At 28.7% G+C, this 296-nt stretch overlaps 1 protein-coding gene across 3 annotated transcripts in view; it reads left to right on the top strand.

Annotated features, from left to right (window-relative positions):
- MPRIP (myosin phosphatase Rho interacting protein) overlaps nt 1-296 on the top strand; it is a 153,644-nt gene that overhangs the window by 23,312 nt on the left and 130,036 nt on the right. The gene's annotated exons all lie outside the window — the stretch shown is intronic.

The raw sequence follows: 296 nt of genomic DNA, 5'->3' as shown, positions 1-296 counted from the left end.
TCTTTATTCTTGTTTTGATTAAAAATATTCTAGTTCATTTGCCTTTACATGTAAATTTTAGAATAATCTTGTCCATATCTACAAAAAATCTTACTAGGATTTTGATGGGAATTGTGTTAAACTGAATATCAATTGGGTGAGAAGATTCTTAGAATCTTCCAGTCCATGAATACATTATGTCTCTCTTATTTAGATCTTCTTTGATTTCTCTCATCAGTGTTGTATAGTGTTCAGCAGTTCCTGTACATATTGTGTTGTATATACACCTATTTCTTTCTTTTCTTTCCTTTTTTTTG

The sequence above is a fragment of the Colobus angolensis genome, unplaced genomic scaffold (genome assembly GCF_000951035.1).
Source record: "Colobus angolensis palliatus isolate OR3802 unplaced genomic scaffold, Cang.pa_1.0 Scaffold335, whole genome shotgun sequence".
Taxonomy (NCBI): Eukaryota; Metazoa; Chordata; class Mammalia; order Primates; family Cercopithecidae; genus Colobus; species Colobus angolensis.
The sequence above is the reverse complement of the archived record's forward strand: the minus strand, read 5'-3'. Positions and strand labels throughout refer to the sequence as shown.